Here is a 19068-nt window from a genome sequence, read left to right on the forward strand (position 1 = left end):
TAATATTGTACTTTCTAAACAGTCTTTAATGGAGAAGAAAATATTGAGTACCTGATGCAGTTTCTAAGCACATATGGGAGATTTTTGTTTGTAAGATTGGAAGAGGATGCCAAGCCCTAACCTTCTGACTAATTTAAGTGATTTAGAAATGGCAATGATATGCTAACTGTACTGTCCTTTTACTTGTGCAAATACTCATATGAGAAAAAATTTTATGGAGTTAGATGCTATGTCAGAATATTATTTGGAGGTCTGTTTAAGTCTCTGCTCTACATATGCTTACATATCTGCCACTTCCAAAATCTCTTGCTTATATACCCATATAAAAGCTGTGCTATTTAAGAAAAAAAAAAAAAAAAAAAAAAGACAGCTGTCAAAATGCTGCTTTAACCAGACTGAAGATGGCATACTCCCTCAGACAAGAAGAGATGGAAGCAGGGATATCTCTCTCTAGCTGGATATCAAAAGGCTGCAAATCTCTCACAGGGTGAATGAAAAATTAGTAACCAAGGAATAAAAACAAGAGGCTCTGTTTAACTCTGTAAGACAGCAAAGAGTGGCAACAGCATTTTCCTGTCTGCCAAGCAACAATCACTTGGTGACTGGAATGTGGATCCCTCCAGGTCACTGGTTCTGGTGGTTACACGTGGTTTGAGAAAGACCTCTCAGAGGTCCTTCCAGATTTTCTGCAGATTTAGGCAGATATGTTTTTAGAGGTTTATCACAGAAAAAGAAGAACGGAAAATTAGGTGTTCAAGGTTATGTAATTAAAAAAAAAACAAACAAACAAACAAAAAAAAAAAAACAAAAAAGAGAAGAATAATCACTGATATTCTGATGCATCAGAGGATTATTACAAGCCTAAACCCCGAGCTTCTAATGTCCTCAGCCACCAGCCCTGCACCCATGACTGGTTCTTTGTCGAGCTCATAGCATTGCATCAATGGAGTACTGGCTTTCCATATCTGAAAATATAATTACAACATTCCACAGGAGGCCAGTTTATATGTTTAGACATTAAGATTACATTCTGATTAAGGTGAAAGGTGAATTTAAGCACTGAGTGTCTGATTGTTCATTTTGCTTAATTGCTAATTCGGTTTGTCAACTGAATATATTTTCAGACAATGCCAAGGTACAGTTCTTGGTATGGCGTGCACTAGATGAAATGGATGAGATTGTGCCAGGTTTGGCCTGTCACCTTACAAAGTCCCTTACCAGTAACCCAGCAAGTTTGTTGCTGTTATTTTTCCATGTTTGCATATAATGTCTGTAACACACATTCTCAGTTTCCCATGTAAAAATATTCTGATGGATTACAATATGTCCTTCATTTTATATCTTTCACTCTGAACTTCAAATAATTAAAGGAAATAACAATTATGTTACAGAGCTGTAAAGATACCATACACAGGTTGGAGGAGAGACACAGTCAAGAGCTATGCAGTATGGATGTGGCCAGTCCATACTACTTAGGCTCACATTGAGGTAATGGTCCCTTGCCTTGTTCTATTTTTTTATTTCTTTACATAATCTTCCTTTTGTTAGCATTTATGGTCAGTAATTTGTGTTCTCAATAGTGCTTTTTCAAGGTTTGACATTCTTCCATTAAGATATATCTTAGAGCAGGAGATTTAAAATCTTCGGGAAGGCTTTATAGAAGTAAAGCACTGTCTCTCACTAAAGTCAGAAAAAAACCACCCATTTTTTTTTTCTCATTTGTCCCTAAGTTGAAATGAAAAATAGCATGTAGAGAATAGCAGAAAGAAATATATTGGTTACAAATATATTAAGACTACTATTTCAGTCTTTTTTTTTTTTTTTTACCTGATTAGCAAAATTTTTCCTCTTTTGTAGACTTGGAAATAAGCAATACCATATTTACTACATAGACTGAATTTGAAACCACACTAAACAAAAGTTAGGAAAAACCTATCTAAAATGTGTGAAACCCCCTTCTCTCATTCTACTGCTGGTTGTTTCTCTTCTGTCCCACAACAACAAATAAGTTTTGCCAATGAAGTAAGGGAAAACAGAAGAATTCAAGAAAAAAAAAAAACCACCTCTTCTGAACATATCAGATGCAGGCAGAGTGGACAGTTTCTGCATAACTGTGATAGTATTGTCATGCTAACTGAGAATGAATGCTTTAATGTGATATCAGAAGTACCTTGTGTAAGGTCTTAGCTAAAACACTGTGCATATTTCAGTGGAGTTGACTCTAGGAAATATACATGGAAATGTATCAAAGATGACCAGGGAAAGGGAAAAAAAGGGCACAAAGAGACTGACATATTCAGCCAAGCAAAGCAAAAACTGGGGTGATAACAGAACAAAAACTGGTTCTCATCTATAACAGTGAACAGTAGGCAAGAAGAAATATTTATTCAATCTGTTAACTAACACTGCTGAAAGAATAAATAGGTAAAAGTTAACCGCCATGGTTTTAGGCTGGAAATTAAAAAAAAAGATTCCAAACCTTTAATGAAAAAAATTTCTGTAACAACATTCTAATGGGAAAATAAAAGGAAAAGAAAAAATTTTAAACAGAACTTAATAGTGATTTTGAAACAATTCTATGGTATTTTTTTATAATAGCAAAGAACCAACTGCAATGATCCCAGGGACCACTCTAGGTCTGCATTTCTGCCTTCATTTTCCAACCATTAAATGACAGAGGAAAATGTACTTTCAGTGCCAGAAGAGAACTGGGAGAACAGTGTTTCACAACAGAGCTGCCAGTTAAAAAAGTTTTATACTGTGGGACTCTTATCTCCAGATCAAGGTGAGAAAATTATTCTTTTATCATTTCTCCATGTTCCTGGTTTCTTTTTTGTATAGATGAACTATTTAATGCTTCAGTGAATTGTTTTGAGGATTGATAGGATTAATGCTCAGAAATATAGCAGTATACTACAATATCAGTTTACCTCAGTTTATCTCTTAATATCTATGTTTCAAATTCAAGTTTGGAATGAATAATCTTTGGAACAAAACCTGAATCTGAATTTTTACCTGCTCTGATACTGTGATCTTTCCTTTCTTCCCCTCTCATCCCCTCTCCTGGTGATTCTGATAAACAGATTTAGCTCAGGCTCATCTAAAAGAAAATCTAATTTTGAGGCTATATTCACGGCAAGGTGAATTTAAGAGGTTCTCTATGGATATATTGCAAACTACATCTACATTACTGGAACAGTTCAGATCACACCAATAAATTTATTTTTGAAGTAATGGTATATTCAGAAAAGTTCCACAAGGTGGGGATGAAGTGATGTTTCATATCAAGAAGTTTGCTTCAACAGAACTTGTTTATAGTTTGTACTCCTTTACAAAATTTATGGAAGCAAAATTTGATCTTACAAGTCAGGGATTCAACTAAAATATTCATGAAAACAGCTTCTCACAAAGTGATGCACGATACAATTTAGGCTTGTTTTAATAATTTGAACAGTATAATCCTAAGGGTTATTAAGCCATGGTCCTGAGAGAGTTCAATTTAATATTTTTCACTTTGGTTTAAAATTGATCTTATGTTTCATTTGCCTGATGTTTTATTATCCTGGATTTAAATGTCAACATTCTAGTTTATAATTATGGAAAAACATGCTGGTTTATAAAAGTAAAAGTTCATCTTGTAATGCTGAATCCAAATAAGAATGGTTGTTGCAGCATAATATAAGAGAAAAATAAATGCAACATGTAAATCATCTAAGGAAATGATGAACTAAGTATAATAGGAATAAAAGATTTTACATTTTCATGGTATTAATGAGTTCTTTCACTAGAATGTTTTGCCCAGTTTGGCTGGTATTATTTCAGAAGAGACACAAATTATTTCAGAGCTTGCCTGCTTGCTTGTTTGAAAGAGATTTTAAAAACTTTTTGTTATTAAGGAGGAAGTTAAGTACTGGGTTGATCAGAGCTACAGGAAACAGAAAACTCATGGTATTAGAATCAGAGTGCTAATCAACCATTTAATTTAACTGTATGTTGTGTTACACAGCATCTAGAAAGGAAAGAAATCCTGCATATAATGACTTAAATCAAGAAGAGGCATGTGCCACAATCAAATCAGGGAGAAACTTGCATACATTTGCCTGTTTGCAAACTGAGCACACAAATTTCCAATTTAGATTAATTTTACATAACTGTGACAGGTTATGTCAGGGTCCAATAACTCTCTGAACAGATTCTTTCAGGTATTCTACACAGGAAGGGTTTAATACCAAATTTTCTCATTCAAAGATGTTTGACTCTACAGAGGATTTTGATTTAGCAGCGTGATACAGCAATGTATTGAAATTACAACATAAGCACAATATAGCGATTGCAATATACAGTTGGCCTGCATCACAAATGTGATTCCCATTACTGGTGTCTACATGCTCACTGTCAAAATGGTGGGCCTCCCTGGTTCCTGGGAGGGGGAATACATAATCTTGCTCAAGTCCTCTACTTTCTTCTAAGGTCATTTTGTTGGTTCCTCAGTTTTATACTTTATGTTGGGCTGAGCCACCCTACATTTCCCCCTGAGGGTCTGGCTAGCTCAGGAAGACATTCACACCTCTTTTGGTGTGATCAGACTGGTTCATCAGTAAAACTCCACTTGACACAAGAGTTTCCACTATTTTGCTCTAGGATAATAGACTAAGGAGGAAGCTGTACCCACTAGTATGTGTGCCACCTATTAAGTGACAATGAGTTACAGCCACACAGCAGCCTGGATCTCAGCTGTGGATCCTAAATCAGTGACTTCTCATCTATTCATCCTGCATTTATTAATTGTCTATTATGTCTTGAAAACCATTTCTAATGGTTTTATTCTTTGACCTGGTTGCTAGGGACACACTCAAGTTCCAGCCCTAAGCGGCACCATATGTTTAATTCAGGCCATATAGATTTACATATTACATTTGGTTTTATATTCTTTTCCCTATAACACTTCAAGTGTTCACTGCATACCTTTCATTGGTTTTAAGTCCATAAACATTCTTTTCAGTAGTCTATTCTGAAGCTGCTTACAAATTGCATGCTCAAGACTGAATCCATAATGTGGCTCTAGTAACTAGTGTTCACATTTTTCAGGCATGTGTATCATTGCCTTTATCTTACATGTTTGATTTTAAAAGTATTGCCATTATTCTCCTGAATCATGGTCTATACTGGACAATTCTATTACTAAAAAGTTACATTAGTATACAATTTCTGCAGTTACTTGTGATGGAAGTTCATTGTAGATAGCAGGATACTTTTATTATCAGTAAAACAGAAATGACACCGTTTCCCATAGCATTCTCCTGGCAAAACTGGCTGCTCGTGGCTTGGATGATCACACGCTTTGCTGGGTAAAAAACTGGCTGGATGGCCGGGCCCAAAGAGTTGTGGTGAATGGAGTTAAATCCAGTTGGCGGCCGGTCACGAGTGGTGTCCCCCAGGGCTCGGTTTTGGGGCCACTCCTGTTTAACATCTTTATCGATGATCTAGACGAGGGGATTGAGTGCACCCTCAGTAAGTTTGCAGATGACACCAAGTTGGGTGGGAGTGTTGATCTGCTCGAGGGTAGGGAGGCTCTGCAGAGAGATCTGGACAGGCTGGAGCGATGGGCTAAGGCCAACTGTAGGAGTTTCAATAAGGCCAAATGCCGGGTGCTGCACTTGGGCCACAACAACCCCCAGCAGCGCTACAGGCTTGGGGAGGAGTGGCTGGAGAGCTGCCAGTCAGAGAGGGACCTGGGGGTGTTGATTGACAGCTGGCTGAACATGAGCCAGCAGTGTGCCCAGGTGGCCAAGAAGGCCAATGGCATCCTAGATTGTATCAGAAATAGCGTGGCCAGCAGGGACAGGGAAGTGATCTTACCCCTGTACTTGGCACTGGTGAGGTCGCACCTCGATTACTGTGTTCAGTTTTGGGCCCCTCACTACAAAAGGGACATTGAATTTCTCGAGTGTGTCCAAGGAAGTGCAACAAAGCTGGTGAAGGGTGTGGAGCACATGTCATACGAGGAGCGGCTGAGGGAACTGGGGTTGTTTAGTCTGGAGAAGAGGAGGCTGAGGGGAGACCTCGTTGCCCTCTACAACTACCTGAAAGGAGGTTGCAGAGAGCTGGGGATGAGTCTCTTTAACCAAGTAACAAGCCATAGGACAAGAGGGAATGTCCTCAAGTTGCGCCAGGGAAGGTTTAGACTGGATATTAGGAAGCATTTCTTTACAGAATGGGTTGCTAGGCATTGGAATGGGCTGTCCAGGGCAGTGGTGGAGTCCCCATCCTGGAGGTGTTTAAGAGTAGGGTCGACATAGCGTTTAGGAATATGGTGTAGTTGGGAACTGTCAGTGCTAGGTTAACGGTTGGACTAGATGATCTTCAAGGTCCTTTCCAAGATGATTCTGTGAAATCATAGAACCAGAGATTCATATAACAGTTTGGGTTGGAACGGACCTTAAAGACCATCTAGTTTCAATCTCCCTGCCATAGGCAGGGACACCTTCCACTAGACCAGGTTGCTCAAAGCCCCGTCCAACCTGGCCTTGAACACTGCCAGGGAGGGGTCAGCCACAACCTCTCTAGGCAACCTGTTCCAGTGTCTCACCACCCTCACTGTAAAGAATTTCTTCCTTATTTCTAATCTAAATCTACCCTCTTTCAGTTTAAAACTGTTACCCCTCGTCCTATCACTACACTCCCTGATAAAGAGTCCCTCCCCATCTTTCCTGTAGGCCCCCTTTAAGTACTGGAAGGCTACTATAGGGTCTCTCTGGAGCCTTCTCCAGGCTGAACAACCCCAACTCTCTCAGCCTGTCCTCATAGGGGAAGTGCTCCAGCCCCCTGATCATCTTTGGGGCCCTCCTCTGGACCCACTTGAATAGTTCCATGTCCTTCTTATGTTGGGGGTCCCAGAGCTGGACACAGTACTGCAGGTGGGGTCTCACAAGAGTGGAGAGTCACAATCACCTCCCTTGACCTGCTGGCCACACTTCTCTTGATGCAGTCCAGGATATGGCTGGCTTTCTGGGCTGTGAGTGCACATTGCTGGCTCGTAATCAGTTTTTCATCTACTAATGCCCCCAAGTCCTTCCCTACAGGGCTGCTCTCAATCCACGCATCGCCCAGCCTATATTTGTGCATGGGATTGCCCCAACATGAAATATATTAATTGAATTGCACACATTACTTAATAACACTTCTATTAGCTGTTAGCAGTTCCAGTAACACTACTGGGTCATTAACTTTGATACAAGAGACAAGTGCAATTTTGTTGTAATCAAGAAAGCAATAAAAGGATGGTTTGTGAACCACAGGACAATTTACAATAGCAATAAAGTCTAATGAATTCTATTATTCACTCTTGCCTTTAAAAGTTGAGTTTACATTATGATATCAAACAGCTGGGGAGTGAAGCAGATAAAAGAGGGGGCATTTTGTCCTACTATGGCATTTACTGTTTTCACTTAAGAGATTAGAATAAAGGTATAGAAAATAAGCAGATTTCCATGGGTGATGGAGATGTGATTCTGTGATGACGATATTTGAGTCTCACAGGAAACCTATTCTTCAGCATGATTGTGAGTCAGCAAGATTGACCTCAGCTACATTTTACTTTGACTATTGTTACAGCGCAAGATCCCACTGCTGGATTTTTAGGTTTATATGAGGAGAAGCCCAAAAAAATAAATTGTGGATTTATCCAACATGGGCAGACAACTTTGTTTTCCTTCTATATGCATTGGCATTAGTCTTGGCACAGGTTCCTTTATCACAAGAAAGGTTGGTGAGGCTATGAAATCCCACTGTTCCCATCAGATTTGCACCCACCCATGTCTTATCACAGTTCTTTTGGAACTCTGTGTGCTGAATAAGATTTTGGCAAAAGGTCAGAGTAACACAAAGTGGTGGGACCTGACTAGGATTTGCATTACAGTGAATAGATATAGGACTGCTTTCCAAGGACTTGTCAGCTTTAAGGTTGGAGAGAGCCTTTGAATTCTAGAATATAGGGAAGCCTCCTGTCAAGGGTGCAATTATTCTAGAAATCTCTTAGAAATGTGTGTGTTTTGTAAGAAACTTCCTCAAGGGTTGGGAAGAAACTGAGGTGGCTTGAAGCTGTGCTCTGCTTGTAATCATGAGATTATATCTTTTTTATTTAACAAATAAAAAACAAAACCAAAAATCCACCCACAGCAGACAAATGTCAGAAATGGGCTCTGGCTTCTCAGATATGTGCTGTAGCAGTATATAGCATTATGCCTAGGCCTACAATACTCATATTCTCAACTACACTCTTGACTAGATTCAACAGTAAGCACAGGAGTAATGTGTTACACTGTAGAAAGCTGTAAATGACCTGGTGGCTAGGACAATCCCATGCTTCCTTTTTTCCTTATTCGTTTGTTTTTGGTTTTTTTTAAGTGTGGGAAGTGGACTCGAGCCTTTGACTCACTCATTAGTGACAAAAAGGCTGGATGAGGTGTAACCAAATGCAGTTTACCTTGGGGTTTGTATACATTCTGCTAGTCTCCCTCTTTCACAGTAACAGTAATCCAGTTCCATACTCTTTCCTGCCTCTCACTCCTGTTATTCATTACTGCAGTGGGAGCCCAAACCATGTCTTCATCCAAATCTTGCTTCTAACTTTTACCACCTCACCAATATGGTACTCCCTTGGTCCTATTCCAGCATCCTGTAGGGGAATGCAAGCCCAGGACTGCCTGCATTTTTTGACCAGATCTTGTGAGTAGCTTGAATGGAAAAGCCAAGAGCTTCTAATGAGTTGATTGATGTTAACGGCCAGTCAACTGACAGTGACAATCTATTGTCCAGAAACTAAAACAACATATGCACAATTACTGTCAAACAAGACCTCCCTGTGCTTGTGCCTGTTCATGTATGTCAAGAGGCTGGCTGCATGCGGGTGGTTTGAAAGCTCTCCATAACACCGTTCTGCAAAAGGTAGCCTTTCTCTGCCTAAGCAGGCAATTCCAAATTAATTCCTTTTTGTCTGTCAGTGCGTATTGGATCAGTGTCCTTGGGGAACCAAGGTGCAGCACTGTTCATCTCCTGAATTTCAAAGTACCTGAGACAACTGGATTTGTACCTCTGCCAGGAGAGTGGCACCTTCTGGCATATGCCTTAGTGAATATTGCCAGCAGATGTCTAAGGCATCTCCCAATGCAGAATTAGGCAAATTTTGCTCTATCTTCATTCTGGTTTGGGTGCCAGTTTAAGTAAATGAACAAACAATACTGTAGTTGTAACTTGGTGAAAAACATCTATGATTTTTCATTTATTAAAGTGTGAGCTATGAAATTTTAGCAGAAATAGAGTAAATAGAAAAATTTAAGTTAAATGCAAGGGGAAGGAGATTTTTTTTTTACTCTGAGGAAATGCTGTTAAACACTGGAACAGACTGCCCAGAAAGGCTGTAGGATCTTCATCCTTGGAGATATTCTGAGCAACCTGCTTCAACTTGACCTTCTTTGAGCAGGAGCTTGGACTAGAAGACCTCCAGAGGTCCCTTCCAACGCATTTGATTCTACTTCTATGATTTGGTGCTATTTGCCAGCATTGTTGCATATGCTACTGATCAGCTCAAGTAAGCAGCTAATAGAAATGAGATTATTCATAACAAATATGGGCAGTTATTTTTTGCCAAAGGTTTTCATGCCAGTACTTTACAATTTAAAACATACCAGTAGGCAGTGTAATACTGTTGGCAGTAACAAGTCATTCTTAACATTGGCAATTTCTAGTCTATCTACTGCATGATGGTAATTGAAAAACTGCAACTTCTTACCAAGAATGAGGTTCAGTTCCATGTTAGAGCTAGAGCTGGAATCTCACTTACAATCATTTTGCAGGAAAGCTCAGCCACTGAGAGTTTGCCATTCTTCCCACTCATTCCCACTCATTTGTATATAACAGGTATATATGGCCACCTTCACTGGCAGTTGTTGACGGAATTGTGTTCTCATCATGACTACACTTCTTTTTCTGTTCACTGCTGTACTACAGCCTTCCAAAAGCCTCCTTCTGCCAAAACCCTTTTGCTGCCTCAGACTTCACCTTATGCTGCAGTTGATTCTTGATACAACTGATGATTGTATCTTCAGTCTGATGTTGACTCCTCCTTCAGTGAGAGTTTTCAGCCACTGGCAAATCTGAGCTCACCTGAACCTTCCATTGTACTGCTGGAAGGGATATAATGCTGTTTCCTACACCTCAGCCAACTGATATTTCCCCCAATGTTCCCTCCGAGCCAAAATGCTGTGTTTTACATGCCCCATACTTCAGCCAAGACCTTGTATAACACTATCTGTGTTCAGTGAAGAGCAATGAATAAGCATTTCCTCAGATTTACTACACATAATATTCAGGAAGATCAAGCATGGCTTTACATATTTTAGATTTACTAAAAGATGGGAAATGTTCTTGTCTTCAATACATTCCTTGCCAACCCCACCCAGAACATACACTTCAAATGTAAAGTATGCACACACATATATACGTGTGCATATGTATATATGTATATTTATAGTTCACTGTGACCTAGCTCAAAGGGAAAAGGTTTGAGCACCAGATTACCTTTGTAAGATTGTCAAGGTACTTTCATGCAGTGGTCTTCCAAAAGTAAAAAAAAAAAAAAAGAATATTTGAAATCAAATAATACACCAAGTTATGCTGTTGAAAATTCCTCAGTGAACCATGGAGAAATTGATACTAGTATTTTTATGAAGGCATATAGCTCTGCAAAATTTGAAATTAGAAAGTTACTGTTCTACCCAAAAGCAGACAACTGCCTTGAAATGTGTAAATATCTACCTAAGATCTGAGGAAAGATTAAAATAAATATTGGCAATGAATCCTCAAGTTTTATCAGGTATTTTCAGTTGAGAAGCTATGAACTAGCAAAGGAAGAAGAGGACACAGCCATTGTGCTTTGCCAAATTTTAGAAAGCAAATATCTAAGGAAAAAAACCCCAGTTAAAGAGTTCACCTAAAATTAAGAAGTCATTGAAGCCAGAGTCAAAAGTGTGTAAAAAGTCATAGCAATCTGTAGATAGATAACATAAGTCATAGTAACCTTAATATTTGCTACATAGCTCTAGATATACCTACATATCCCAAGGAGTTTATTGCAATGCATATTTGCAGAAAGGGAAGTGAATGAGAATGGATACCTGATCAAAATATTTGAGCACTGATGGAAAACAAAAATGTGCAACTAGCTTAACCATTCTCCCAACTTAATCATTCATCCATCCCAAACAACAGAAAGAACAAAACAGAACAAGAACTTTCTGAATATTGTGCAAAAAGTTTCCTTTTGCTCTTGACATTGTAAATTACTCTCTTAGGTTTAGTTTCCATCTTCCTAATGTTGCAAATTTGAACTCATCTATCAGCTTTTGAAAGTTTGAAGCTTTCAGCTGTCACTTACTCAGTGTAGTGTAGCCACTTTCACAGAAGATGGCTTCTATGAAAAATTAATTAGTTAATCTTCCACTGACAGAAAAATGGAGCAGCTAGAATGGTTGCTCATGAGTTAGAAAGGTGAGACACTGCTGTCACAGGCAGCTGTCTTATACAGACTCTTCACCAAGGTTAACATTTTTGTTCATGCAGGAAAGGTTTCTAGGGAAGTCAGTAGAAATTTTCATCATATTAATCACTGAAAGATCAGCCCAGGGTAGCCACAAGATGTCATTGTAGGCCTACTAAAATAACCACTGTTAAGGTTGTAAAGTATAAATAAATGACATAAATTAGAAACCACAGCTAATTTTCTATTTCATAAATTAATCTACAATAAACCCACAAAGAACTATTTAATCATATATTAAAAAAATATTTTGGAACTTTTTCCATACTTTTTATCTGGTCACTTTGGAACATGGAAAATTTAAATATGAAAGTTCTTTATATCAGCACTTCAAGACTGCCAGCTTTCTGGAAGGCATTCACTGCTGGGGTAAAAACTATTTTAGAGGAGAAGAAACATATGTTTATATGATGTAAAACCAACAAATAAATAAAACACAGGAAAAAAAGAATAAGAAAATCAAAGAAATGCTATGAATGCTTAGGAGTTTTAAAAGGTTCTTTAAATACAGTCTTGAATTTTAGTTATTCCTTCTGTAAGGATTGCCACACATAGAAAATTAAGATATGATTTATATGTACACATTTCTTGAAAGCAGAGATTTACATTCCTCGTGAGTTCCTCATGAATATGAGGACGTAATAAGACAAATTTTTATGACTGTCACATGACTTTCTCCCAAAATATGAACATTAAGAAATATAATAGCGATTATTTTTGGTACAATAAGATAAAATCTGATTGCTTTTAGTTGAGGTCCCAAGATCAATTTAATTATGAGCCAAAATATTTGCAGGGAAGCTTAGACTCTTTGATGGATATTGAATAGGTCATAATATAATTTAGGCATTACGATATTTCAATGTAACATTTAGATGTCTCACCAGTTAGAAAATTTACAGCAACAGTGACTGGGAATCTGCGGTATGTAGGGATTCAGGGATTCACACTAAATGATGAATCACTGAAACACATATGCCAATAAGAAAGTCTGACTTAATCTTGCATTTTGTGGAGAGTGAAGCGCCCAGTTCCATGACTCAGAAAGGTACCTTCACTCTTCTGAAATTCACAGTTAGCTATTAGTGTGGGTTAGTATTCTCCAAAGTATTATAATGAAGTTTACTATTGAGAAATGCAATGTAATTAATGTTAGAGGGAAAAAACCCCAACACAAATGCAAAAACATCTTACAGGGTCTACATTTAGTATATTTATTTAGAAAAAGAACCTGGAAAACACATTGACCTATAGTGATCTGTGCTCAAAATCCACAACCGGGATGCATAGGGGAACAGATAATTCTTTGGAGATGTTGCTTACTGAGAATTTTGATTCTATGAAAAATTACGATATTTCAGAATTTCCTACTCAAAAATGAAAAATACAACATTTCCTATTCAAAAATGAATGCACTGTAAAGTTGTCTTCTTGTTCTGGTGTCACAGACATTTCTGATCTAATTACTGTACATGACCTGGATGGATTTGGTGTTTTTTCCTAAGTTAGCCCATGTTCCGTTAATTAATGACCTGGGCTTCCATTATATCTTAAAGATATTTTCAGTAATTGAATGATCCTCAGATTCTGTGATCTGACTCCCAGTACAATAATTAGTAAAAATTTCAAAGGGGACACTTATTATTAAATATAAACCTTTTTTTCTGATTAAAAAATTACACATTTGTTCAGCACCTCTTAGACATTTTATGAACTTCAAACAGAATTAGTTTGGCTATGTTAAAAAGAAATATTATTATTCATAATAATGCAAGTAATGTTTTGTTACTTGCAGTAACAGAATTCCCTTGGCACTGATAGGATTAAGATATGGTTATTGTTGTTCCGTTCTGAACATAGTAGTGTTATCCAGAGAGTGACAAGTGGTTTTAACATTCTAATAAGGAATGTCTCTGCTTTCAGGATAAGGAGTTGTTTTATGCTTTTTGGACAAATATTTTGCAACAGCTAATGATTCTCAAGTATGTTTAATTTACAGTAATCTTTCTAATTGTTTTTTGTCTTATTGCCAGAATGTGGATCAAAGCTATAGCCACAGCGTACTTAATAAAGACTTACAGTTAGAATGCAAAATACATATATATTTTTATGGTGATGTGTGGAACAGAAAGTATTTAATGGATATTTTTATTACATTTTGCTTAGACATCTTTTAGACTCTAGATGGAAAAGCAGTTTTTACTTCTTTTATTCTTTTATTTTATTACAATGCTTATGTCTAAATTTATCAACAGAAATTTGTACTTCAGTGGGAGCACAGCTGGGTTCTTACAGACAAATCCTTGTTAAGTTTTGGGCTAGATGATAACGATTTGTAAATCTATGTAGGTTCAGAATGTAATAGATAGAAGAATAATCAAGTCATCAGCAGAAAGTAGTGATTTTATGGAAAACTATTCAGTAAAAATATCTGAGAAAACTGTAGGGGAAGGAATGTTCAAATAACAGCCTCAAAGGGTCTATTGTTGTATTCGGAACTCCTGTTGTTAAGATGATGAGATGTGGGATGGTGTCAGACACTGATGTTGTGTCAGTTGCAATGTTTAAAGCAGTGGTGTTGAGAGAATTGTTGTGATGTCTGTCTCAACATAATCCTCTCCACTAGGAAAGCATGCAGTAAATGAAAAAGGCAAATAGTGTCTTTGAACTATCTTTCAGTGTGAAGACAATATGTATAAAGCTAGTGATTGCTTAGTAATAATTCATATGAAGGAACGGGGAAAGGGAATTAACAGAAAAAGACTTTTTGAGAATCTGAACCACTGGTAAGGTAAAGAAAGTAAGTAATGGAGACCAGTTTTATCTGTTTGTTTGATGAGGTACCAAGTGAAAATCTGTGCATTGGGTAACGTGAAGATCAGTATTGGAAGAAATAGAACAAGAATTTTATGTAGGAAAAATATGTCAAGTGATTATGACTGGTCATCCATCACATAAGGATAGGAATATTTGTTGTTGAGGATGTTTGATAATGACCTTTGATATGAAAATGAGAATATTCTTTTGAATGCTGGATAAGGTAAGATTTGGTAGGCCATGCAATAAATCACGTTTTGGGTTACTCCCATTGAGGAACAGATGAAAGCTTTTGGGTGAGACGCCTGGATTATGGTGACATGAGATACATTAGTTGGGCAAGGTCTTTGTGAAACAATAAATAAAAGCAGAGAAGGGGAAGCTAGAGGGTAGAAAAACATTAGCCTGACATTGCATGACCAAACTCAAGATAATATATAAAACATTGATTCAGTGCAAGTGTTTACTAACCTTCTGATGTAAATAAGTTGCTTTCTGTTCTGTGGTGGGATTTCCATGATGTACATTTGCATCCACTGCCTGGATCAGTCATTCTCCTTATGCTCCCTGTTCCAGAGCTGGGGGTTTGGAAGCTCTGTCTGATAGACTTCTGGATCATCATCAGTCTGCTAAGAGTATGTAAGGAACTAGGAGCCCAGGTACACCTAATCTCAATTTTATTTGAAAACTGCAAATGAAGCTCAGTTATATAAAATGAAATTCCTGATTGTTTGGAAATTTCCAGCGTTTTTCTGCTACAAAATTGAACACTTCCCCCTCTGCCCTTCCTGTCAACCTCTTGCAGAATAGAAATTCTGCTATTCTGTCAGCTCTAATCACAAGTTGCTGCTTGAGCATGGAGGACCAGTTTGGATATATTATGCTGAACTTGCAAAACAACTTAAATCTGTATCCCTGAACTGTTCATAGAATTTGAGGGAATTATTTTAAAAATTGTTTCAGTTCACCCTCTTTCTGATTTGGTTTTATTTGACACAAATGCATATATAGGGCAGGCAGCATGATGGGACATATATGTTGAATCAATATATTATGTTTTGTCACTAAGTATTGTTTTGTCATGAGTGCTGCTGACATCTAAATTATCATGTTTTGGTTTTCTCTGTCATTATTTAACTAAGTTAATTAGTGTTACATTTATCTGAAACAAATTTCAACCCAGTATGTTTCCCCTTCTTTCCTTTTGTGCAGAAAGTGTTTTTTTTTACTTCCTGTCCTCAAAATATCAGTTAATAATTTTATTTGAAATATATATCTATAGTCATATAGCTCTATGTATATGCATATGCATTACATATCCAAATAGCAAAATAATTATTGTCAGTATTTTAACATATGTGGCACTGCTCTCCATTCTGCTTCAACTGCTTTCAGCTAGGAGTACAGAGCAGTAGGAAGACCCTAGGTTTTTTCTATGTGATTTAGAAAAAATAAAATTGAGTCAGATAAAATTTGACTCAAAAAAATTGAGTCAGAGATCAAACAGGATTTTTCACCTCAGAGCCACTTTTTAAAGATCAATCAGTTTGTGTGCTGGGTCCTCGCCTTGCTTTGTTTCTTTTGATTTCCCTCCTGTATTAAACTGATCAGTCTCAGCCTTTCTCAGGTTAATGTGCTTTTGTAATAGGAATGCTGATTGACTCAAACAAAAATTTTCAGTCTGATAGCTTTACTTAAAAATATGCAAGAAATACCAGGTCTTCTCTGTGGAAAGATCTTTCCAGAGAAAACCCCATTGTTTACAAATAAAACCTTGTCACTGTTCTTTGTACTTTCTATCAAAGTCATGGCATCATCCTGAACACTCTCTTCTGGGAGAGAACATCAGGGATAGTCTCTTTCTATGATATATTGTGTAAATTTAATCTGCACTGCTCATATAACATTCATATGTTTATGGAAAGAACGGGGATACTCTGTGTTAAATCTCTCTATGTGGAGTGGAAACACCATATTTATAACAACCATGGGAAAGATGGATATGGAATGAATAATGCATCATTTAAGAAAGGAAATTTTCCCTAATGGATCAATTATAGTATCAATAGCAAACAGTAATAGTAATAACATAAAATACTGTATTTATTATTTGGGATTTACATAGCATCAAAAAAGGTATAACTGGCATACATAAGGGCTATTTTTACCATCAAGTATCAAGGCAAAAATTTCAATTTTCCTTGATTCCATGGTAGAATTTTAGTTTCTTATATTTCATTTGGTCAAGAGCCTGGAGTGAGCAGCATTATAGAGAAAGGGAAATATTAGTGGAATATGGAAGGAAGGGAGGGCAATCAATTATATAAGGACAGAGACTTTTTGTCGGAAATACAGCAGTTAAGGTTAAATAATTACCTGTGGAAGTGGTCACTCTCCCTCTTTAACCCATTCTAGAAACACTTAAAGCTCATTTTCATCATTCTAGTGCTTTGCTCTTGACTACACTGTGTCGCTCAGTTAGATAAGCTAGCGTTACTAATAGAAATATTATGCTAATCCCTAGTGACATTCAGTATACATGAGTGTCTCTATATTTAATGTGAAAATTTATCTTCTACAATATACGAATACTAATCGTTTGTCTCAGTTCAAGACCTTACTCTCATACTCAACACTGTAGATAATTCTCCATCTCTCTGAAGAAAATATAGGTAAAATGAAAGTATTATAATCTGATTTTATATCCTTACACTAGTTAGATTCTGAAGTCTTTAAATCAATTAAAAAAGTTTATTGTACTGGCTTTTTGAAATTTTCCCACATGATCTCACTTGTATACACAATTAAGACACTGTTTATCATGCAAATGATGAAATGTCATTGGTCGGTAATACAACAAAATGAATGTGGTTGATGGAAAATGTAATGTTAATATTTTAATACATAATCAAAGAAAATTAAATCAAATGTATGGAATTAATATAATAAGAGTTGCCCACTTCATAGTTCTAACAGATTAATTGGTCAATAAAAATGGAAAACGAAGATATTAATATGTAAGAAGTACGGTAGTATTCGGTGAAATTTAAACCTCTTAATTCTGTAATATGAATTTGTGATAGAATAGATTTTTTTAGGTACCTACTGATAGTGATGGAATGGTTTTTACATATGGTCTACTTAGATAAGTAATAAAGTATGAAATTATTTTTGTGGCAAATGGTTTGAGTAAGTTCAGAACTATTGTGTAGTCTAAAATATTTGGAATTTATTTACTCTAGATGCAGAAATTATGCATGGAGGTAATTTAGACCCCAGGTCCCTCCACTGCTTTTTCAGATTTGCTTCCATGTTGGATACAGTAATTTGTATTTTCATTGTTTTATTTTCTTCAGGTATTTTGCCATCACCCCATGCCTGAGTTCAAAATTGGGGAAAAAAACCCAAACAACCATCAACACTTTTTCTTTTGAGGGGAAGGATAATCCTATGTTATCTTCTAGTTCTTATTGCATAACTGTCTGCCTGCTTTTTTTTTTTTTTTCTCTATGATTTTCTTTGTATTTATGTGGTTATGGAACTCTACAATTCACTTTAATATCATTTGCAGGATAACACTTTGTCTTTAAACAGTTCAGATGGCCTCTTAGATATAATTTTCTCTTATTTTTAAAAATTTTTATTCACTCAGAGATCAAAAAGAAACAATAAGTACTACAAAAATAAAAAGGATAATATTAAAAGAAGGAATATTGTGAAAAGTTACATCTCAAAACTTAAGTAAAAACTAGAAACTTTGTCATTTGGGACATCTGTGGTAGCATACTAGGTTTCAAAAGTGTCAGGAAGAATGCACAGTATTCCAGCAGTAGTTAATGTAACAAAGATATAGTCATTTGAAAGGTGGGAAAGGTGCAAATCAGCAGATTTTGGTCTGTAACACCATGAGTTCTTTCCTGATTCTTTCCTGAAGTTCTATACTTAAAAAGAACTGAACTGAGAGTAGTCAGAAAATATACAGTGACAGAAGTGAGAGAAGAAATGAAGAACAAAATCAGCAACAAAGCTGATATGAGGTGACTGACATGAGGTAAAAATCAGCAACTAAAAAAATCCCTTGTGATTTAAAAAAAAAAATTACAGTCTCTGTAGTTCCCCACCATAATGAGGATTTTGCTAGTGTTTGAATATGTACATAGCAAATGACAGCCCTGGTGTTCTTAGCTATGTGCTAAGTAGAAATGACGTGCAAAAGCACTGGGTGGAGGGAGAAAACAGAAAATAGAAATTACTCATGGAACGTCAATGGCCCAGTCATGAACAGGATGAAAGTCTGTGCCTCTGTGCAGTGGTGTTTCTGCTGAACTACACAGTTTGCCTAGTCCTATACTACATTGTTTAGAAGAAATATGTAAAGGACAGAGAGAGAAAACAGAAGACCCAAGAAAACTAGTTGACTTCTTTTATTAGTTCACTGCCTACACCATTTTCAATACACCTTGTCAAGTGGGCATCATCTGATGCATATGAAAGAAGGATTGAGTGTTTTTCCCCATAAAGTATGATATATCAGCTGGTAGGAAACTGTGAGGGAAGCATACAGTAATAGTCTTAACAAGTACAGAAAGCTATTAAGGTACATGTAAAGCAGACTCCTGGAAAAAATGAACTCTAGGAGGCAAGCGTTGGAGAGC

The sequence above is a fragment of the Strix aluco genome, chromosome 4, assembly GCF_031877795.1.
Source record: "Strix aluco isolate bStrAlu1 chromosome 4, bStrAlu1.hap1, whole genome shotgun sequence".
In the NCBI taxonomy this organism is placed as follows: Eukaryota; Metazoa; Chordata; class Aves; order Strigiformes; family Strigidae; genus Strix; species Strix aluco.